At 44.3% G+C, this 24195-nt stretch overlaps 1 long non-coding RNA gene across 2 annotated transcripts in view; it reads right to left on the bottom strand.

The window, feature by feature from the left end:
- Nucleotides 1-1274: 1274 nt before the first annotated feature.
- The window catches only part of LOC140209570 (uncharacterized), a 33969-nt gene continuing 11048 nt past the window's right edge, over nucleotides 1275-24195 (bottom strand). The window contains exons 1-4 of one of the 2 annotated variants that reach the window (XR_011889017.1): nucleotides 14064-14238; nucleotides 11508-11635; nucleotides 6940-7081; nucleotides 1275-1897 (exon numbers count right to left, since the gene is read on the bottom strand). This is a non-coding gene — a long non-coding RNA (uncharacterized lncRNA). Of the gene's footprint in view, nucleotides 1898-6939; nucleotides 7082-11507; nucleotides 11636-14063; nucleotides 14239-24195 lie in introns of those variants that run through there. The other variant, XR_011889018.1, reaches the window with a different exon arrangement.

The raw sequence follows: 24195 nt of genomic DNA, 5'->3' as shown, positions 1-24195 counted from the left end.
AGGCCAGAAGCAAGATCAAGCGCTGCTGCCATGCTCACGGTAAGATATGGCTCCCTTTCTAGGGTTTGACATGTATTAAGCAAAATGTGCATGGTTTGCAAGTGATGCAGTTATAATGGGAATAATTTTTTTTCCAACATTAGTACAAGAATGCACAAGATTCACTGTAGAAGTAGGATATTAATCGACCATGGCAGCAGCTTCCTTCACAGTGTGGCATGGTACGAACGCTTCAATTCCAATGTCTCAGTTGCTAATAATGTCTCTTCACAGACTCCACTAGGCACCAACTGAAGTCAAATGTTGTAATTCCCCAACCAGAATATGGAACATTTGGCATCTAGTTTACTAGCCTAGCAATCTTACCATCGAGCAAAGGATATAGGTAACTGACCCTTGCTGAAATTATCTTCCAAGGACAGGACCCATTCCTGCAACTGACATTCACATCAACAATGCCAGCTTTAGTTTCATTTATCAATCTTCCAGTTAACAGTAAGTGATCATCAAGATCAACACTTGCTTCTGTTTATTCAGCATGTTGATCTAAATATCAGCAGCAATTTGTTGGCTGAAGGAATTTGAATTGGATAGCAAAGCATTTCTTTTTTTAAAGAGAGAGAGGAAAAATGTGAAGGGGGAGAGAGGGAAGAGAAAGAGAGAGAGGGAGAGAGAGGGGAGAGAGAGGGGGAGAGAGAGAGATATGAGCCCTGCAAGTCTGTGTGGCAAGCCATTGAACGTTGGACTCTGAGGTTTCTAGAATATCGGTATTTGTTAATTATTGGTTTAACTATAGTCATTAAGCCCTTATGCTTTCTCTTTAATCATGCCAAGTTTCTTGGCATGGGTTTTCCGCGTACTGTGATTATTTAAAGCAGACTCCCGATTAGCGCTTCTTACGGGATCCTTGTGTTGAGAATGACTCATCTCACAATGTTGCTCAGTCGAGCCACCGGTTTTCTGTATGTAAAAGCTCTTGTTTCCATCTCTACACGGGAGTCTGTCGTTCCTCTGCACATGGGTTCAGTCACTTGCTAACACGCTGCGTGACAGAGAACGAGAGAATGAGAGGGTGCACAATGGAAGAAACAAAGGTGCCCAAACCTGTCTGCGAATGGAAACAGGGGAGCATTACTCTGTGTTGAAGTGAAATGGCAGTAAACCAGAGAAAATAAAAGTAAAGATTGGATTAGATTAGATTATGGGGACATGCAGTCCTCTTTTATCGTCATTTAGTAATGCATGCATTAAGAAATGATACAATGTTCCTCCGGTGTGATATCACAGAAACACAAGACAGACCAAGACTGAAAAACTGACAAAAACCATATAATTATAACATATAGTTACAACAGTGCAAGCAATTCCGTAACTTGATGAAGAACAGGCCATGGGCACTGTAAAAAAAGTTCAAAGTCTCTCAAAAGTCCCACATCTCATACAGATGGGAGAAGGAAGAAAACTCTCCCTGCCATGAGCTTCCAGTGCCGCAAACTTGCCAATGCAGCATCCTGGAAGCACCCGACCACAGTCCGACTCTGAGTCGTCTGAAAACTTCCAGTCTCCAACCAGCCCTCCAACACTGAGCACCGAGCACCATCTCTGCCAAGCGCTTCGACCCCAGCCCCAGCCGCCAGCAACAGGCAAAGCCGAGGATTTGGGGCCTACCCTCTGGAGATTCTCGATCGCACAGTAGCAGCGGCAGCGAACCGGGCATTTCAGAAATTTCTCCAGATGTTCCTCTGTGCTTCTCACGTCCATCTCCATCAAATCAGGATTGTCCACGGCCCCCTATTTAACAAACACGATATCATTTCACCGGAGAGACCGTGCGCGCTGCATCGCGCTGCCATCTTCTCCTCCTGCCATCTTCTTGACTGATGTTATTGTATCTAACCTTATGAAATGGAAGAGAATTGTATCATTTATTTCTCAAATGAGACCCTGAAGGATGTATTAGAAGCATCATTTACACATTGTCACCTGCCTAGAAGTGAAGGAGGTAAACTATCATTCCGAGGGGTGATTGATAAGTTCGTGGCCTAGGGTAGATGGAGTCAATTTTAGAAAACCTAGCACATTTATTTTTCAACATAGTCCCCTCCTACATGTACACACTTAGTCCAGCGGTCACGGAGCATACGGATCCCTTCTTTGTAGAAGTGGTCCACAGCAGGGTGATTGATAAGCTCGTGGCCTAAGGTAGAAGGAGATAAGTTATTAACTTCAAGCTTTCTGCATTATCACTCAAAGAGTTGAACTGTTTATGCATGTAACGAGAGCATCTTGGACCTCCAGGTGGTCCACAGCAGGGGCAATTGATAAGTTCGTGGCCTAAGGTAGAAGGAGATGCGTTATACAGCTCTCGTTACGTGCACGTGCAGTTTAACGTAGAAAGTTTGAAGTTTCTCCTCATCTCCTTCTACCTTAGGCCACAAACTTATCAATCACCCCTGCTGTGGACCACTTCTAGAGGTCCGAGACGCCAACTTCTACAAAGAAGGGATCCGTATGCTCCACGACCGCTGGACTAAGTGTGTAAATGTAGGAGGGGAGTATGTTGAAAAATAAATGTGCTAGGTTTTCTAAAATTGACTCCTTCTACCTTAGGCCATGAACTTATCAATCTCCTCTCGTATATCCTTGCATGGAATCGGGAACAGGAGGAGTCCCTCACTAATTCTTTCACAGATCTGCTGTACATTGTTTGCAGGTAAATGCAGTCTGAAGGACTCACTTAACAGAGATGGGATAATTCCTACAGTTCAGATCTCTCTGAGGGAGTGGCTACAATATGAGTTGGAGTTAACTCAAGACATGAGCATGGAGATAATCAAAGACAAGGAGTTTCCAAAGCTGGGCTCGAAAAGGAGGATGGCCAACAGTGGGGAGTACAGTTCAGAATCAGAATCTGGTTTAGTCAGGAAGTTATGCTCAGCTTTATAAAACTAATTCAGCTGCATCTGGAGTGTTTCATACAGTTCTGGTCACCTCATTATAGGCTTTGGAGAGGGTGCAGAAGAGATTTATCAGGATGTTGCCTGGATTAGAAGGTACGTGCTATAACAAGAGGCTGGGCAAACTTGGGTTGTTTTCTCTGCAACAGTGGAGGCCGAGGAGAAATCTGAAAGAACATGAGAGGCATAGATAGAGTAGACAGACAGTATCTTTTTCCCAGGTTTGAAATGTCCAGTGACAGAGGGCGTGCACTTAAGGTGAGAGGGAGTAATTTCAAAGGAGATGTGATGGACAAGTTTTTTTTTTAACAGAGAGTTTTGGGTGCCTGGAATGTGCTGCCTGGGATGATGGTAGAGGCAGAAACATTAGGCTCATGAATGTGAGGAAAATGGAAGGAAATGGATTATGTTTATCAGAAGAGATTGGTTTAGTTGACAATTTGAATACTATTTTAAGTGGGCTCCCACAACATAGTGGGCCGAAGAGCCTGTTCTTGTGTGTGTAATGTTCTATGATTCTGATTTTGCTTCTGAAAGAATATGGAATACTTGGCTTCATTAGCACTATAAAACTTCAGTGAAGCCACCACTGGACTGTGCTGTGTGTTTCTGGACCCTCCCTACAGGGAGAATGTGAAACACAGAGTGAGGTGCTAAGGAAGTTGGCCAGGGACGTTTCCTGCGATGGAATGTTTCAGTGATGAGGAGAGACTGAGGAGGCTGGTCTTGGTTCTCCTGCCCCAGAGGAGGCTTAGTGGAGACCTGATGGGTGGACAAAGTGACAAGTTGGATTGTGAGCAATTTCTCCCCATTTGAATGCCAGATGATGAGGATTTAAGGTGAGGAGTAAGAAGGTCAAATAGGATCTAAGGGAGCTTTTTTTCAACCTCTCTGAAATGCTGTGTCTGGTAAGGTAGTGGAGATGGAAACTTATGCAACATGTGATAAGTACCTGGCTGAGCCCTGGAATTGCCAAGGTTCAGAGATCTATGGACCATATGATGATAGCTGGGTTTGATTTAGATAGGTCGATGATGGCCAGCAGGCCAATGATGGGCCAAAAGGCCTGTTCCTGCAATCTATGGCTATATTATTCTAACTACAGCTCTATTCACAATGAAGAGAGCACTGAAAGTCCATGAATTAGTGAGATGAGATTCAGATTTCATAGAAACATAGAAACATAGAAAATAGGTGCAGGAGTAGGCCATTCGGCCCTCCGAGCCTGCACCGCCATTTATTATGATCATGGCTGATCATCCAACTCAGAACCCCGCCCCAGCCTTCCCTCCATACCCCCGACCCCCGTAGCCACAAGGGCCATATCTAACTCCCTCTTAAATATAGCCAATGAACTGGCCTCAACTGTTTCCTGTGGCAGAGAATTCCACAGATTCACCACTCTCTGTGTGAAGAAGTTTTTCCTAATCTCGGTCCTAAAAGGCTTCCCCTCTATGCTCAAACTGTGACCCCTCGTTCTGGACTTCCCCAACATCGGGAACAATCTTCCTGCATCTAGCCTGTCCAATCCCTTTAGGATCTTATACGTTTCAATCAGATCCCCCCTCAATCTTCTAAATTCCAACGAGTACAAGCCCAGTTCATCCAGTCTTTCTTCATATGAAAGTCCTGCCATCCCAGGAATCAATCTGGTGAACCTTCTCTGTACTCCCTCTATGGCAAGGATGTCTTTCCTCAGATTAGGGGACCAAGACTGCACACAATACTCCAGGTGTGGTCTCACCAAGGCCTTGTACAACTGCAGTAGTACCTCCCTGCTCCTGTACTCAAATCCTCTCGCTATAAATGCCAGCATACCATTCGCCTTTTTCACCGCCTGCTGTACCTGCATGCCCACTTTCAATGACTGGTGTATAATGACACCCAGGTCTCGTTGCACCTCCCCTTTTCCTAATCGGCCACCATTCAGATAATAATCTGTTTTCCTATTTTTGCCACCAAAGTGGATAACTTCACATTTATCCACATTAAATTGCATCTGCCATGAATTTGCCCACTCATCCAACCTATCCAAGTCACCCTGCATCCTCTTAGCATCCTCCTCACAGCTAACACTGCCACCCAGCTTCGTGTCATCCGCAAACTTGGAGATGCTGCATTTAATTCCCTCATCCAAGTCATTAATATATATTGCAAACAACTGGGGTCCCAGCACTGAGCCTTGCGGTACCCCACTAGTCACCGCCTGCCATTCTGAAAAGGTCCCGTTTATTCCCACTCTTTGCTTCCTGTCTGCTAACCAACTCTCCACCCACACCAATACCTTACCCCCAATACCGTGTGCTTTAAGTTTGCACACTAATCTCCTGTGTGGGACCTTGTCAAAAGCCTTCTGAAAATCCAAATATACCACATCCACTGGTTCTCCCCTATCCACTCTACTAGTTACATCCTCAAAAAATTCTATGAGATTCGTCAGACATGATTTTTCTTTCACAAATCCATGCTGACTTTGTCCGATCATTTCACCGCTTTCCAAATGTGCTGTTATCACATCCTTGATAACTGACTCCAGCAGTTTCCCCACCACCGACGTTAGGCTAACCGGTCTATAATTCCCCGGTTCCTCTCTCCCTCCTTTTTTAAAAAGTGGAGTTACATTAGCCACCCTCCAATCCTCAGGAACTAGTCCAGAATCTAACGAGTTTTGAAAAATTATCACTAATGCATCCACTATTTCTTGGGCTACTTCCTTAAGCACCCTGGGATGCAGGCCATCTGGCCCTGGGGATTTATTTGCCTTCAATCCCTTCAATTTACCTAACACCACTTCCCTACTAACATGTATTTCGCTCAGTTCCTCCATCTCACTGGACCCTCTGTCCCCTACTATTTCTGGAAGACTATTTATGTCCTCCTTAGTGAAGACAGAACCAAAGTAATTATTCAATTGGTCTGCCAAGTCCTTGCTCCCCATAATCAATTCACCTGTTTCTGTCTGCAGGGGACCTACATTTGTCTTTACCAGTCTTTTCCTTTTTACATCTCTATAAAAGCTTTTACAGTCCGTTTTTATGTTGCCTGCCAGTTTTCTCTCATAATCTTTTTTCCCCTTCCTAATTAAGCCCTTTGTCCTCCTCTGCTGAAATCTGAATTTCTCCCAGTCCTCAGGTGAGCCACTTTCTCTGGCTAATTTGTATGCTTCTTCTTTGGAATTGATACTATCCCTAATTTCTCTTGTCAGCCACGGGTGCACTACCTTCCTTGATTTATTCTTTTGCCAAACTGGGATGAACATTTGTTGCAGTTCATCCATGCAACCTTTAAATGCTTGCCATTGCATATCCACCGTCAATCCTTTAAGTGTCATTTGCCAGTCTATCTTAGCTAATTCACGTCTCATACCTTCAAAGTTACCCCTCTTTAAGTTCAGAACCTTTGTTTCTGAATTAACTATGTCACTCTCCATCTTAATGAAGAATTCCACCATATTATTCAATTTCAATTGAACACTATGTGCCTGATGTCAATGAGGCCATTTCTGCCGAAGGAAGTCCCACTTGAAGATGTCTTGACACCAGGTTGTTAGTCAGGCCCACCCAGTGACCTTTGAACTTGACTTGAGAACCTCAAGGTCAAGGAGGGATGTGCCACTGACATACTGTAAGATTACACCCCCACAGTGTCCCAGAACCTAGAGAAATATAAAATAGAAAGTCAGAAAACTATCTCATCTGTACTTGGAGGAAGGTACAGGTAAGCAGATGGGTTTGATGAAGGAATATCATGACAGGAGCATGTGATGCAAAATATGCAAAGACTTCAGCTGTGTAATTCATTAACAAATAAGCAGATGTTTTCATGAACCAAGGAAATTGGCAATGTCAAAACGTGTAGGAACGGAAGTGAAGCATCCAAAGACAGGCACTCCGCAGGCTGCAGCAGAAGCAGCAAAGACCTGCTGAGGTCAAAGGTTGGAGACACCGTGAGAAACCAAACATGGCACAAGATTGTGACTCACATATCAAGGGAGGTCACTTCTCTGGAACTCTGGTCTTCCCTTTACCATAGTGGGCTGAGCTCTTGACCATATCTCATCCATGTCCTGCATCTCTGCTCTTCCCTTCTCCTGGACAGAGCAACATCAGATATCCCTTTTAAATCTGCAGATGACACAAAAATTGATAGTGAAAACTGAGCTACTGACACAACAAAGGAAGTCCTGAACACCGCCAACGATACCCTAGTCGCCAGCTGCATAACTGGCAGTAGGTTATAGACACCTATGGGGTGAATGGTGCCTGTCTTTTTCCCCAGGGTAGGGGAGTTGAACATTAGAGCACATGTCATAGAGTCACACAGTGCAGAAACCAGCCCTTCAGCCCAACTGAGCCATGACAACCACAACATCCTCCCTGCTAGTCCTAGTTGCCTGCATTCAGTTACTTACCTTCCAAAACTCTCCCCTACCTCTATGTACCTACTGAGGGGTCCATGGACCCAGGCTGGGAACCCCACGTGTTTCAGATATACACAACTCTGCAACTGCATCTGGCAGCTCATTCCAGCTCTACAGTTGCCCTCTGCATGAAGAAGTCTCCCCTCCTATCTTGATTTAAAGGCTGGTGTGGGGTGAGAGGGAAATGATTTAAAATGGACCTGAGGTGCAGATTTTTCAGGTGTACATGGAATGAGGTGCCCGGGAAAATGGCAGAAGGAGGTACATTTAAAAGACATTTGGACAGATTCATGGTGGTGCTGGAAGCGGGTACAGTAATGATTTAAAACGGACAGTACAATAGCGACTGGAGGGATATGGATCATGTGTAGGCAGAAGAGATTTATTTTAATTCAGCATCATGTTCAGCATGGATACGAGGGGCTGGAGGGCCTGTTCCTATTCTATATTGTCCTATGGTCTATGTTCTATGTTAAAGAAAAGTTCTTATCAATTTACGGTGTTGCTTTGCACTGTTGTAACTATATGTTATAATTATGTGGGTTTTTGTCAGTTTTTCAGTCTGGTTTGTCTTGTGTTTCTGTGATATTCTGGAAGAACATTGTAACATTTCTTAATACATGCATTTCTAAATGACAATGAAAGAGGACTGTGTGTCCTCATAATCTAATCTAATCATAATCTAATCTAATTTCATAGGAACACAAAGCCTCATTATGCAGGGTCACCTGTATAGATGACAAACAACAGAGGAACCCCTTCATCAGAAACATGTTCATAGTTCCAGAAAGCAGCTTCACCACTATCTTCTCAAGAGCAATCAGGAGTGGGCAACAAATGTAGGCATTGTCAGCAATGATCAGCCAGGACTACTTCCTCAGTACAGAAATCTCAGGGGATTGTAAGACCCACAGTGACTGGACTCTTACTTCAGATGGTTGTGTCTTTTCTTTTTGAATGTTTCATATTAAAAGGATGCACTACCTTTCTGACCAGATTCCACATCTGCTACTTTTTGTTGTCTCCACCCATCTTCACCCAGTGTCTGTCACTAGTTCCACCCTTCTCTCCTCACCTGGATCTACTTATCTCAATAGATAATAGACAATAGACAATAGGTGCAGGAGTAAGCCATTCAGCTCTTCGAGCCAGCACCGCCATTCACTGTGATCATGGCTGATCATCCACAATCAGTATCCAGTTCCTGCCTTATCCCCATAACCTTTGATTCCGCTATCTTTAAGAGCTCTATCCATCTCTTTCTTGAAAGCATCCAGAGACTTGGACTCCACTGCCTTCTGGGGCAGAGCATTCCGCATATCCACCACTCTCTGGGTGAAAAAGTTTTTCCTCAACTCCGTTTTAAATGGCCTACCCCTTATTCTTAAACTGTGACCTCTGGTTCTGGACTCACCCATCAGCGGGAATATGCTTCCTGCCTCCAGCGTGTCCAATCCCTTAATAATCTTAATCTCATGCAACAAGTTGCCAGGGAGGTGGAGGATTCGTGTCCAATTGCAACATTTAAGAGAAGTTGGCATGGGTACATTGATGAGAGGAGTATGGAGTCTATGGTCCAGGTGTAGGTAGATAGAACTAGGCAAAAAAAACAGGCTGGCACAGAATAGATGGGCCAAAGGCCCTGTTTCTATGCTGTAGTATTCTATGGTCCTATCACCTGCCATTTCTTTTTCCACCTACAGGATGATGCCAGGTCTTGAAGACTTGAGTTGTGTGCTGGGGCAGCAGGCTGAGGGTAGCAGACATCAACAGAATCAACAAACTCATTCATAAGGCCAGTGATGTTGTGGGGATGGAACTGGACTCTCTGACGGTGGTGTCTGAAAAGAGGATGCTGTCTAGGTTGCATGCCATCTTGGTCAATGTCTCTCATCCACTACACAATGTACTGGGTGGGCACAGGAGTATATTCAGCCGGAGACTCATTCCACCGAGATGCAACACAGAGCGTCATAGGAAGTCATTCCTGCCTGTGGCCATCAAACTTTATAACTCCTCCCTTGGAGGGTCAGACACCCTGAGCCAATAGGCTGGTCCTGAACTTATTTCCTGACATAATTTACATATCACTATTTAACTATTTATGGTTTTATTACTATTTAATTATTTATGGTGCAACTGTAACGAAAACCAATTTCCCCTGGGATCAATAAAGTATGAGTATGACTATGACTATGACTATGTTATAGGGAAAGGTTGAATTGGTTAGGACTTTATTCACTACAGCATAGGAGAACGAGAGGAGATTTGATAGAGGTATGCAAAATTATGAGGGATAGGGATACGGTAAATGTACGCGGACTTTGTTCACTGAGCTGGGATGAACTAGAAGTCATGGGTTAAGAGTGAGGGGTAAAATGTTTAAGGGGAACATGAGGGGAAACTTCTTCACTCAGAGGACAGTGAGAGTGTGGAATGAGCTGCCAGCAGAAATGGTAGACGTGGGTTCTCTTTCAGCATTTAAGAGAAATTTGGATAGGTACATGTATGAAAGGGGTAAGGAGGGCTATGGTCCGGGTGCAAGTCAATGGGACTAGGCAGATTAACAGTTCAGCATGAACTAGATAGACCAAAGGGCCTGTTTCTGTGCTGTAGTGTTCTATGACTCTATGATTCCCTTCTCACATCGGTACCTCCCAGTCCAGACGAAGGGTCTCAATGTGAAATGCCAAGTGTACATCTCCCTCCGCACATGCTGCCTGACCCACTGAGTTCTTCCTCCAGCTCTTTGCTTGTCAATGCAAAACATGTGCTGTGTATAATTCTGGTTGGTACCACTTTAAGAATTATATCAAGTGCTCCCTGTGCGGTTACTGCATTGCTTAGTTGGGAACTTACCAGGAGTCTGTCTGTCGCTGTGGAGAAGGTCAAATGTGGGAGTGTCATCCATCACTGTCAGCTTTAATTTAATGAGCTTCCTTTGTTATTAGTTTGAATTACTAACCATTTTCTCATATCTTAATCATACTTACTGAGACAGCTGAGGTTTACAGGTTTACATTTCAAGCTTGTGTTCCGACAAATAAAGATTACTTTGGCCCTCTTTAATGAGGAAAATTTGACAGGTGTGACAGAGTCCCCGAAGAGCAAAGCGGCCACCAATACAAAGCAAGAGGGGAGTTTTAATAAAAGGTCATTGATTGGAAACATGTGTATTTCTCTCCAGGTGAACATATTCAGACTAGACATCTCAGAATTGAAAGGGTTAATGCATTTTAACTCAGTAGTTTGCTTTTCTCCACCACAGTGATGATTACATGGTGGGAGGGTGCAGCAAAAACAATTGGTGAGGAATTAATTGATAACTATTTAAGTACAACAATTTTTCAAACAGTGACTTGAAAAACTCATAATTGTGTTATATAAGACTTTCTTTTAAACACAAGTTTAAGGTTTATCTTACGGGACTATTTTTGGGTGTTAATCAAAGAACCACCCATGTAAATGCCACAAAGCCGCTCACTACTAATGCACCTCATCTCTAGGTATTAAAAATGGCAAGTTTAAATAATCTTGGCTAATGCATCACTGATTAACATGCAGCCAGTCTGAATATAAGATTATCTTTTAGCTAAATGCGCAGAGTCACCATTTAATTCTGCCAAAAATTGTTTTTAAATGGCCATTAAATTGAAAATCAGCCATTGTTATTTATAATGGGCTTCTGCTGAGGGCTCTAAAGTGTGTCATTGAGTCAGACTTGAATCTAAATTAAGAGAGCATCTGTCTGTAAGGACCCCCACGAAGCCGATACCAAAGAAGATTATTGCTAGTGGAGCTTGTTGTAATTCTAGAAGTACATTTAGTACAATCTATAGGAGAAGGTCTTACCTCGAGTAATTAGTTAGTTTCTATACAATCGGATTAATGAAATGATAAATGCACTACTTACCTAAACTTATGTGACCATAAAATCGCTATCCATCTGTCCTCACAATAGGGGAAATCATTTTATCCAGGTCTTAAAATATCCTGTCAGGGCTGGTCAATTAACACTGCCATATACATATGAAAAGTATTTCTGCAAGATGCCTTAAACAGGATATCAACTCCACCATTGAAATGATTCATTCAGCAATACAGAGTCTTTCAAAGCTTTATAAACACACCTCCAGGCATAGTGCCTGACTGTTTTCTGCTGTCTCCATCGAATGTTCACTGTAAGCCCGCTGAGATCTCCCACATCAGTCTTCACCTGAATGTTTCCCCATCCAGCCACAGGTGAGTTCCTAGAGGGCTGGAGAATAGTCAGTGTTCCTCATTTGAAGATGGGCAATTGGGACAAAACAGGAATTGTAGGATGATGAGTCTTACATCAATGATGCAAAGATAATTTATTATTTATTTATTTATTGGGATGCAGCACAGAATAGCCCCTCCAGCCCCTCGAGCTGCGCCACCCAGCAATCCCCTGATTCAATCCCAGCCTAATCACGGGTTAATTTACAATCACCAGTACGTCTTTGGACTGTGGGATGAAACCCATGTGATCACAGGGAGAACAAACTCCTTTCAGGTAGCTGCTGGAATTGAACCCGGGTACTGTAAAGCATTGTGCTAAGCACTACACTGCTCTGAGGGGTAGAATATGGTTGCCTCTGGATAGGTACAGATCGATTAGAGAGAGTCAACTTAGGTGAGAGGGGTTTGAAGGACTATGATTTAAGTGCAGGTAGATGTGTCTTTGCAGAAGACCAGGCCAGCACGGCATTGATGGGCCAAAGGGCTGTTTCTGCACTGTAGTACTCTATAACTCCATATGAAGGCTTTAGAGGAGACGCTGATGATGTTTACCTGGATATTCCAGAGACTGGCAAATATTCATTCTAAGCAGAAGACAAACAAATTTGGGTTGTTTTCTCTGGAGATTTGGGGCTGAGGGGAGACAGGATAGAGGTTTATATGATCACAAGAGTCAGAGATAGATTGGACAGACAGTGGCCTTTACCCTGGGTAAGTACACGTGTCTGTCTGCCTAGGGGAGTCTGAGTGCTTGGGGCAGGGGTTTCCTCCTTTGTTATGCTATGGACCCTTACCGTTCACCGAAACCTCCACAGACCCCAGGGTGAGAACCCTAAGTGATTCAGTTACACCCAGTGTGGGTGTGTAGATTGGTGAGGATTTGTTGTGCGGGGGTCGTGTATAATGGGAGTGGAGGTCGTGTGTGTGTGTAGTGGGTGGGTGGTTATGGGGGTAATTCTATGGTGGGGTAGAAGGATTTTCTGGGGGAGCTCTGTGAGGGTGCGTATGTGTTGGGGGGGCAGAGATTGCTGTCACTGTGAGGAGTGTATAGTGGGAGGGTGTTTCTGGGGCATTGGGTGTGTACAGTGGGTGTGTATTTGCACTGGGGGTGGTGTCAGTATGATCTCATGAAAGCCCAAACCAATGTGATATTCAAGTAAAGATCATCAAAACACCTGATGAAAACTGAGGCAGAAAGATGTGATACACTAACAAGTGCTCTCAAGTCACGCAAACAAAGAATGTTTTGCTTATAAATATTCTGAAGAAGCTGGAAATCTGATTTTGGGACAAATAGTCAGAAGTAGACAGAGCACATTGTTTCATTAAAGATTTTCCCCCACGTTGTTCCTCTGGAGCTAATGCCTTGAGGAAACGGGGCAGGTGTGGGATGTTCACTGACCAATGACAGTCAGAACCTGACATTCAGATTCTCGAGCAACACCACTGGATCAATAGGAGTGGGTTCTGAGAATGCTGGACCATGTTGTGCACCAGATGTGGCTCTTATCTGTGGAGCAAGGTTAGAGAATTATAGCAAGGTCCAGAACGTACTGCCAACCGTAAGGCATAGATATAGGAGCAGAATTAGGCTATTTGGTGCATCGAGTCTGCTCTGCCATTTCATCATAGCTGATTCATTTTCTCTCTCAGCCCCAATCTCCTGCCTTCTCCCCATATCCCTTCATACCCTGACTAATTAAGAACCTATCAACCTAGGCGCAAATATACCTAATGACTTGGCCTCCACAGCCACCTTGTGGCAATGAATTCCACAGATTCACCACTCTCTGGATAAAGAAATTCCACCTCACCTCTGTTCTAAATGAATGTCCCTCTATTCTGAGGCCATGTCCTCTGGTCCTAGACTCCCCCACCATAGGAAACATCCTCTCCACATCCACTCTATCCCCGATTTTCAATCCAGGATCAATTTCCTGAACTCCTTTGAACCCCCTCCAATGGCACATTCTTTCTTAGATGAGTGGCCCAAAGCTGCTCACGATACTCCAAGCGAGGGCTCACCAGTGCTTTATAAAGCCTCAACATTACATCCTTAATGGAACCGAGTGAGACCAGTTTGGTCCACTGCTGTCGTGGCAATGGCACTATTCGATAATAAGTTATGAATCTGATCGAGAGAGTTAGAACATCGAATGTAGAACAGTACAGAACAGGAACAGGCCATATGGCCGACAATGTTGCATCGAACAGCCAAAATCAAAACACAAGCACCCAAATGCTAACCCCTCCTTCCTATGCCATGTCAATATCCCTCCATCTTCCATACATCCACGTGTCTATCCAAATGTCTCCACTGTATTTGCCTCTAGTATCACACCAGGCAGCACATTCCAGGTATCCACCACTCTCTGAGGCAAAACCTTACCCCTCACATCCCCCTTGAACCCACCCCCTCTCACCTTCAGTGTACGACCTTCCACTGGCTTATGGTCCATGCCGATAGAATAAGGACGGGTGGGCAAAGTGCTTCAAAACTGGAGGTGGGATCATTGTTCATCACTGTGGCAAGCGAGAAGAATAGCTGATCTTCACAGGAAAGGTCTGACTGGGACAACTCAAAATAGATTGGAAGAATATTTTCAGTGCTAACTGAAGTCACACATTCACATATTGTTGGAAAGATTAATAATATGTTCAAAGACAACAGCATAGATATAACAGTACAATACATGCCTTCACACTGGAACAGATGCAAAACTAGTTTATTGCAAGTGTAGACTAGTCCTGTTTGGTCTGCGGAGCCAAGTGGAGAAGTATTGAATGCACTAGAACAAAAGAGTGGATCACACCAACAGAGAGTGTGCATAAGGCGGATAAATTTTTGCAGCCATGCAGAGATTATAAAGTTACATTTCAAGCTGAAGATGTTCAAAAATATTCAGTACCCATTTCTCAAGACTCTTATACAGAGTTAACAAGATCAGACACATGTTGAGAAGGATAGCTGTGTTTGAACATTCACTCAGCTCACACACAGAGTTACCCAATATATCTCCACCAATATTGTCAAGGCCATGGGAACTTGTTCAACAAAGATGATCTTCTGATTGTGTTGAGTACAGAAGACAAAGGAATGTGATTTTGCAGAAAGTATTCAGGAGATTAGATGAATACAATCTGAAGTTGAAGTGAAGCAAATGCACATTCTTGAGATGAGATGTGTTTTATCTTGCTTTGAAAGTTGAAGGCGCTGGCCTCAGTCAGGGTCAGAAAAGGAAAAAAATCAATTCTGAACTTGCCACATTCTATTGCAAAGATGGTTCAGCATCTGCCTGATGTGTTCTAAATCTTCAAACAGTGCACATACTTCTCAGAAAATTGATACCTTACAGGCAGCTGCAAATTTCTTTTAATGGGAAAAAAGTTAGCTCGTGAAGTTCTTGATGATGAAAATAGTTTGTATGAGCTGAGGATAGTGTTTCATAGGTCAAATAATGGGATAAATGCAGGGGTGAATCTGTGGAATTCGTTGCCACAGACATCTGTGGAGGCCAAGTCATTGGGTATATTTAAGGCAGAAGTTGATAGATTCTTGATTCGCCAGGGCATCAAGGAATACGGAGAGAAGGCAGGAGATCGGGGCTGAGAGGGAAAATTGATCAGCCATAACGAAATGGCAGAGCACACTCGATGAGCCAAATGGCCTAATTCACTCCTATATCTTCTGGTCTTATGGTAATAATTGTGGGAAACCAGAGTAAGGAAAGCACATAGAGACTTGCATTTTGTCAAGGGGCAAAAATCATTCCACATTAAGTGTGAAGAAAGCATTTATAATGGTAGCAGAAAAGAAACTCCTGGAGAAATTGCACAAACACAAAATGCTAGAGGAACTCCGTGGGTCAGGCAGTGTCTATGGAGAGGGAATGAATAGTCGACATTTCAAGACGAAACCTTTCATCAGGAAGGAGGAGTTCACTGACTTGAAAAGGAATTCCCTTCGCAGATGCTGCACAATTCTTTGAGTTCTTTCAGCAATTTGCATTTTTCTGCAGGGCACAACATCTATGCCCCTTGTCTTAGCATCTGAAAGAGGGTGTGGAATCAAGAAATTCCAATTCCAATTCCAGATCCATCAAAGTTCAAAGTAAATTTATTATCAAAGTACATATAAGTCACCATAAACAATACTGAGATTAATTTTCTTGTGAGCATACTCAATAAATAGAATAATAATAATGAAAGACTGCACCGATAGGTGTACAACATAAAGATAAACAAAAATAAGAATAAATAAGCAGTAAATACTGAGAAAATAAGATGAAAAGTCCATGGGTTGTGGAAACATTTCAATGATGCGGCAACAGGTGAAATTGAGTGAAGTTATCCCCTTTGATTGGAGAGCTTGATGGTTGAGGGTTAATAACTGTTCCTGAACCTGGTGTGTGAAGCCTGAGGCTCCAGGGCCTTCTTTCTGAAAGCAGCAGTGAGAAGTGAGCATGACATAGGTTGTGATGATCCCCGTTGATAGATGTTGTTTTCCTGCGACATCGCTACATGTAGGTGTGCTCAGTGGTGGAGAGGGTTTTACTCGTGACGGACTGGGCCATATCCATTACGTTTTGTAGGATTTTCCATTCAAGGGCATTGGTGTTTCCTTACCGGGCTGTGATGTAGTCAATATACTCCCCACTACACATCTGTTGAAGTTTTTCGAAGTTTTAGATGCCATGCCAAATCTTCACAAACTCCAGAGGGAGCAGGGGTGATCCCATGCTTTCTTTTTACTTACTTATGTGCTGGGCCCAGTTCACATCGTCTGAAATAATAACCCCAAGGAATTTAAAGTTGCTGATCCTCTCCACCTCTGATCGCCCAATGAGGAATGGCTCATCGATCTTTGGTCTCCTCCTCCTCAGTTCAATAATCAACTCAGTCTTGCTGATGGACAGGGTCTTTCTTTTTTTGTATGTTAAATTTAAAATGGCTTCTTTGTTATGTTAAATGCTGAGAAAGTCTCCAGCTAGACAGTTGTTTGGGTCACTACAGACAGCAGGGTGCCATTAGCCAATGGGTGGTCATGTATCGTTTTGTTTTCGGATGATAATGCTGTATCATATGACTGGGGACGGGGTTTTGGCGGGGAGTCAGAGGAGAGACGGGGAGTAGCAGGAGAGACGGGGAGGACAGCGGACGGTTTTTGGTGGGGAATCGGAGGAGAGACGGGGAGGACGGTGGACAGGGTTTGGCAGGGAGTCGGAGGAGAGACGGGGAGGACGGTGGATGGGGTTTTTGGTGGGGAGTCGGAGGAGAGACGGGGAGGACGGTGGATGGGGTTTTTGGTTGGGAGTCGGAGGAGAGACGGGGAGGACGGTGGACAGGGTTTGGCGGGGAGTCGGAGGAGAGACGGGGAGATGGAGGAGTCGGAGGAGAGACGGGGAGTCAGAGGAGAGACGGGGAGTCGCAGGAGAGACGGGGAGGACAGCGGACGGTTTTTGGTGGGGAATCGGAGGAGAGACGGGGAGGACGGTGGATGGGGTTTTTGGCGGGGAGTCGGAGGAGAGACGGGGAGATGGAGGAGTTGGAGGAGAGACGGGGAGTCGGAGGAGAGACGGGGAGGACGGCGGACGTGCGGAGAGGCCCCGGTCGATCACTTCGGGTGGTCCCGAGCCGTGAGTCGACAGGAATCGATTGAGCTCCAACGGTTGCGCGTGAAGAACTTGGACTTTGACAAGTCTTGGCGCCTTTTTTTTCATTACTTCCTTTTCTGTATCGAATTTATATTAATATCATAGAATTAGTAATATCTATAAAGTGTACTTGGTAAAACATACTGGGTGTGCTGGCTGATGATTGATGTTTGGGCTCGATTCGGGCAGCACCCGACTCTGTGAGAAACGTTGAGGCAGGTGCTGGGTGGGATTTCCCCTAGACATATACAAGCCAGTGTAACTGAGCGTTACACTGACATTGAGTTAGAGGTTATTGTTATGCCACTACTCTGCCGGATTTTCGATCTGCCCCCTATATGCTGACTTGTTACCAACTTTGATTCGGCCTACGACAGTGGTGCCATCAGCAAATTTGAGTATGGCGTTGGAGCTCTGCTTAGCGACACAGTAATAAGTGTAAAGCAAGTGGAGTGGGGAGCTAAGTGTATAGCTTTGTGATGCACCTACGCTGATGGAGATTGTGGAGGAGGTGTTGCCAATCCAAACAAACTGAGGTTTGCAAGTGAGGGAATTGAGGAACCAAGTAGATATTGAGTCCAAGGTCTTGCAGCTTGTTAATTAGTTTTGAGGGGATGATGGTATTGAATGCCGAGCTGTAGTCGATAAAGACAATCCTGAGGTTAGCACCTTTGCTGTCCAGATATTCCACGGTTGAGTAAAGTGCCAATGAAATGGCATCTGCTGTGGAGCCGATGTGCTGATAGGAAAATTGGAGCAGATCCAAGTCATTTCTCAGGCAGGGATTGAAATGATTCATCACCAACCTTTCAATACATTTCATCACAGTTGACGTAAGAGCTACTGGACCTGAGTCATTGAGTCAGGTCATCAAGTTCTTCTGAGGCTCCAGTATAAATGAAGCCTGTATAAAGCAGCTGAGTACCCCAGACTTCCAAAGTGAGAGTTTAAAGATCTCATTGAACACTCCAGCCAATTGGTCAGCGCAGGCCTTCAGTGCTTGGTCAGGGACCCCACCTGGTCTGGATGCTTTCTGTGGGTTCACCCTCCTGAAAGATGCTCGCACGTCGGCCTCAGAGATCACAGGACCATTGAGGGCTGTGGGAGTTCGTGATGGTTCCTCCATGTTTTGATGGTCAAAGCGAGCATAGAAGGCATTGAGCGTATCTGGAAACAAAACCCTGATGTAGCCTTTGTTGATTTTACGTTATAAGAGGTGATATGTAAACCCTGCCACAACTCTTGAGCATTCTTCATTGATTCAAGTTTCGTCCAAAATTTCCACTTTACCCATGAGATGGCTTTCAGGAGATCGTAACTGGACATCTTGTAACGTTTTTGGTCACCAGACGTGAGTGCCTCTGATCTGGCCCTAAGCAGATTGCAGATCTCATGGTTCATCCAGGGCTTCTGGCTGGTGAAGACTCTGAACGATTTTGTGGGGACATACTCGTCTACAACTGCTTTTATTAAGTCTGTGACAACCGTGATGTATTCATTCATCTCCACCGAGATGCAACACAGAGCGTCATAGGAAGTCATTTCTGCCTGTGGCTGTCAAGCTTTAGAACTCCTCCCTTGGTGGGTCAGACACCCTGAGCCAATAGGCTGGTCCTGGACTTATTTCATAATTTACTGGCATAATTTACATATTACTATTTAACTATTTATGGTTTTATTACTATTTAATTATTTATGGTGCAACTGTAACGAAAACCAATTTCCCCCGGGATCAATAAAGTATGACTATGACTATGACTATGACTACGAGATCAACAGATGAGTTCTTGAACACAAACCCAGTCCACCGACTCAAAGCAATCCCATAGCCACTCCTCTGCCTCCTGCGACCACCTCTTTGTTGTCCTAATCTCTGGAGCTTTGCTCTTTAGCCTCTACCTGTATGCAGGTAGGAGAAGGACTGCCAAGAGATCCGATTTAACAAAATCTGGTCTGGGCATAGAACAGTAGGCATTCCTTATCTTAGTATAACAGTGGGTATACTGCTTTGGGACCGCTGGTTCTACAAGTTTATTTGTTGACGGTAATTGGGCAGGGAGTTCTTCAAACACGAATGCCATCAGCTTTTGCTAAGCCATGTGTTTTCCCAGTAATTGGTCATAAACTACATCCAGTGAGATTAAGTCCTGACTCAGTGATGTGTTAGAGCGCAGGACACAGAACACAGAAAGTGCCTCTCGACCCTTGTGTACAATGGAAACATCAAGATGTAAAGATGGGTAATCCTTCTGTCACAGTGAGACCAAACCATCAAGTTCAGGAGATCTATGCAGAGCACAGTTAAGTGAAGAAATTTGTCCACATGTCAGTCTTAGATGTCTTTTGGCATCGTGGCTGTTGATTGGACAGCTACAGAAAACATTTGTCCTGCAGTAACTAACAAGCCCTGTCAAAATTTGGCACATTTCATGGAGATCCACAGGACTATGCTGCACAGGGACTGTCTCTTCAGCCCGTAATGTCTACACTGACAGCGATCAGAATCAGGTTTAATATCACTGTTAGTGCACTGTTAACTTAGCAGCAGCAGTATAAGGCAATACATGATCAATATAGAAACATATAAAATAGATAGATAAATAAAATGCTAGTTGCTCTAATCCCATCTGCTGGAGGAACTCTTGCGGATCAAACAGCATCTGTAGAAGGAATGGAACTGTGATGATTCAAGTGAAAACCCACAGATGCTGCTCGACCACTGAATTTCTCCAGCAGATCTTTTGTTATCCATGACACAAGCATTCTTGTGTCTCTGACTAATTCCATCTCTCTGTAGGGTCTGCCTCCCCGGATTTCCTGCCTGCTCACCTCCCATTATTCTATAAAACTGTGATGAATATAGAGCATCAAACAATCTGCTGGAAGAGCTCAGAGGGTTGAGCAACATCTGGGAGAGTTAAGGAATTGACGGTTCAGTTCGATACCCTGCATCAGCACCTTTCATCCTGTGTATGTAATGAAGACAGGCTGACTCGACCCATCTGTACCAATACAACCCTAGGGTTTAGGGAGCCAGCACTCTTTCCATCCTGTTTTCGGTAACAAGGCCAAGTCTCCAAGCTACACACCAGTTGTGGTCTCACCAAGACCTGTATAATTGAGGCTTTATATGGCACTGGTGAAGCCCCACTTGGAGTAGTGTGAGCAGTTTTAGACCGTAAGGCCATAAGATATAGGAGCAGAATTGGGCCATTTGGCCCATCGAGTCTGCTCTGTCATTTCTTCATGCTCTGATCCATTTCCTTCTCAGCCTCTATCTCCTGCCTTCTCCCTGTATCCCTTCATGCTCTGATCAATCAAGAATCTATCAACCTCTGCCTTAAATATACATAAAGATTTGGCCTCTACAGCTGCCTGTAGCAATGAAGTCTACAGATTCACCACTCCCTGGTGAAATTCCACCTCAACTCCATTCTAAAAGGACACCTCTCTACTCTGAGGCCGGGTCCTCTGGTCTTAGATTCTCTTACTACAGGAAACATTCTCTCCACATCCACCCTATCCAGGGCTTTCACCATTCAATAGATTTCAACGAGGTCACCCCTCATTCTTCTGAATTCTAGAGAATACAGGCCAGAGTCATCAAACACTCTTCATGCGACAAGCCATTCAAACCTGCAATCACTTTCATGAACCTCCTTTGAATTTGATCCAGTTTCAACACATTCTTTTCAAGATAAGGGGCCCAAAACCGATCACAATACTCCAAGTGAGGCCTCACCAGTGCTTTATAAAGAGCCCCTTCTCTAAGAAAGGATGTACTAACATTGGAGAGGGTTCGAAGGAGGTTTGAAAAATGATTCTGGATTGAAAGGCTTTTCATATGAAGAGTCTTTGATAGCTGTGGGCCTGTACCCACTGGAATTCAGAAGAATGAGCTATTGGATGTAGAAAGGCCTCAATAGAGTGGATGTGGAAAGGATGTTTCCTGTGTTGGGGAGTCTATAACCAGAGGACACAACCTCAGAATAGAGTGATGTCCATTCAGAATGGAGATGAAGAGAAATTTCTTTAGCCAGAGAGTTCTGAATCTATTGAATTAATTGCCACAGGCAGCTGTGGGGCAAATATTATTGGGTATATTTAAGACAAAGTTTGGTAGATTCTTGATTAGTCAGGGTATGAAGGGATACAGGGAGAAGGCAGGCGATCGAGGCTGAGAGGGAAATGGATCAGTCATGATGAAATGGCGGAACAGACTCGATGGGCCAAATGGCCTAATTCTGCTCCTATGTTTTATGGCATAACTGGAGCAAGGAACCCTCGTTCCTGTACGCAAAAACCACTTGTGCAAGCAATGATGGGTCTTTCTACCTGGTTGCTTTCAGTGAATAGTATACAAGTTCACACAGGCTCCTCTAAGCATCAACATATCCCACTCTATCACTATTGATTAATATTCTGCTTTCTGAGTTCTTACTGATGTGCATAACTCAAAGTACATTTACTATCAAGGAATGTATAAATTATACAATGTTGGGACTTGTTTGTTTACAGGCAGCCACAAAGCCAGAAACCTGAAATAACCCAATTAAAAATAAAATAAAATAAAGACTAACACCTGGTGTGTTGAGAAAGGGGGGGAAAAAGTACAAATCATGCAAACATAGAAGCAAGCAACAACAATCCGAACCAAAATATGTCCTTAGATCCGAACCCTGGAGCAGCCTGGAGTAGGCCCAGGCTTTGGAATTAGTTCATCATATTAGCAGGCATGGAGCTCAGCAGTGGGGACTGTCTTCATAGTCTCAGTGCCATGGAGAAGGGAGTCACCATCGCAGGAGAGCGAGCAAAATCAGCTCTCACCTCTGATGCCAACACCCTGTCTTTCTAGTATATCACTTAAATTGTCCAAACAGCTTATCGTACCTCACACTAGGATCCAGGCAACGCTCCAGTGAAAGTCTCTGGGCCTAAAACGTGCCACCCAGCAACTCATTCCAGTCCCAGATTTTGCCGCCCAGCTCAAAGCTGCTCTCCATTTCTCCAAATTGGTTCATCGCCCAGGGCAGTCCAGCTCACACCCGGGCCAATTGTATAGGCATCAGAACTCTTCTGCCTCGAGTTCTCCTCTCCAAATGGTTCACTCCATCTGCGTCGATTCTGCAACATACCACACGGTTCATCCCTCAAATTTGCTTCATCTTTGCTTGCTTCTTCATTGTCTCCAGTGATAATTTACCACAATTTACTTCAGAAAAGATGTCATCAGTAATGTTCTTGGTCGAATTTCTTACTTTTTGAACTACCAGTGAGCTGTCGCACACATTCGATAGTAAAGGCATCCGTTAGTCTTGCGAAACCATGGATCTGCGCCTGGATAGTCTTCACTCTCCAGGGCGCAGGCCTGGGCAAGGTTGTATGGAAGACCAGCAGTTGCCAATGCTGCAAGTCTCCCCTCTCCACGACACCAATGTTGTCCAAGGGAAGGGCATTAGGACCCATACAGCTTGGCGCCAGTGTTGTCGCAGAGCAATGTGTGGTTAAGTGCCTTGCTCAAGGACACAACACATTCCCTCGGCTGGGGCTCGAACTCACGACCTTCAGGTCGCTAGTCCAATGCCTTAACCACTTGGCCACGTGCCCAGCCACATTCCATAACGCTATCTTAAACCAGAAGCCTTAACGTGATGTTATCTACATGATATTGCTTCTGTTATGAATGGATCGACTTGTCTACATCACTTGAAACTTGCAAGGGTTCCCAACCTTTTTTTATGCCATGGACCAAAACCATTAAGAAAGGGGTCCATGGACCCCCAGATTGGGAACCCTTGCTTCAAAGCCTTTTTGTGTTCACCTCACAAAGCCTCCCATTTCACATCATTGGCAAATTTAGAAATAATACATTTTTCCATCTTCCCAAATACCATCAAGCAGAAGGTACAGAAACCTGAAGTCCTGCACCACCAGGTTCAAGAACAGCTACTTCCCTTCAAATGTTTGATTGTTGACCAAATGGCAAAACACTAACCAGGACCGTTTAATAACATTATGAACAAGAAAAAAGGATCTAAAACTATAGGAAAAGAATTTTAACAAAGACAAAGGTCTCACTCTAAGTAAGAACTGGAATTCAATTGTGGACAAGGTAGGAGAGCAGAAACATAGAACATAGGATAGTATAGCACAGTACAGGCCCTTCGGCCCACAATGTTGTGCCAACCCTTAAACCCAGCGTCCCATAAAACCCCCCACCTTAAACCTAATTGGATGAGGACTAACTGATCAGGAGGGAATGGCCTGGGGGGGTATAAATACCACTGGACTAGACTTACCCAGGCATCGTCCCTGAAGAAGATGGCAGCGTCTGTCATTGAAATGCTGGTTATAATCGACACCTGCACCCAGCTGGAAGGCCGAGAAGAGTTTATTCAACACTATGAACACTTCTCACTAAAATAGATTTTGGTTTCTTTTTGTTCCAATTGTGTTCTTGTAAAAACTGTGTAGAATTTACATTTAATTATGTTTCCCTCGTGAATGTTCTTACCTGTGATGCTGCTGCAAGTAAGTTTTTCATTGTATCTGCACAACCCTGTGCAGGATGATAAACTCACCCCGACTTTGAAAGTACGTGATGAAGGGTTGGCCCCGAGCACTGGTGCCCAGAGCCAATCTCGGATTCACTGCCTGACACCCAAAGTAAGACTCATTTACTCCTGCTCTCCGCTTCCTGTCTGACAACTGATCTTCCAACCATGCCAGCATGCTACCTCTAATCCTGCCTGCTTTAATTTAGCGCACCAGCCTTGTCTGCAGCACTTCACCAGAGGTCTTCTGAAAATCCAAACATATCACACAGAGGGAATGCATTTAAGGTGAGAAGGGAATGTGCTGGGGCAGGGGTTTATTTTACACAGAGAGTGGTGGGTGCCTG

This window comes from Mobula birostris, chromosome 14 (genome assembly GCF_030028105.1).
Source record: "Mobula birostris isolate sMobBir1 chromosome 14, sMobBir1.hap1, whole genome shotgun sequence".
NCBI classification, from domain to species: domain Eukaryota; kingdom Metazoa; phylum Chordata; class Chondrichthyes; order Myliobatiformes; family Myliobatidae; genus Mobula; species Mobula birostris.
Note: the sequence above shows the minus strand (reverse complement) of the source record. Positions and strands in the feature narration are given on the sequence as shown.